Source organism: Gavialis gangeticus, unplaced genomic scaffold (genome assembly GCF_001723915.1).
Source record: "Gavialis gangeticus isolate Ggan-Ray unplaced genomic scaffold, GavGan_comp1, whole genome shotgun sequence".
Lineage (NCBI taxonomy): Eukaryota > Metazoa > Chordata > Crocodylia > Gavialidae > Gavialis > Gavialis gangeticus.
The window spans coordinates 9,042,777-9,042,994 of record NW_017729009.1 but is presented as its reverse complement, the minus strand read 5'-3'; positions in this window follow the sequence as shown (position 1 = coordinate 9,042,994).

The following is a 218-nucleotide window of genomic DNA, read 5'->3' as shown; positions in this document are numbered from 1 at the left end:
ATATAGATAGATAGATATAGCTATAGCTATAACTATAGCTATAGATATAGATACAGATATAGATATATCATTCCCAATGCTCTGCTACCCACACAAATAAATTTCAGCCAGGCAGGGTGAGATATGAAATGAGCATAAAGATCCTCATGATAAGACTGGTCTCAGTGGGGGCAGATGGTAGGACAAGGAGCAATGGGCTCCAGTTGCAGCAAGGGAAG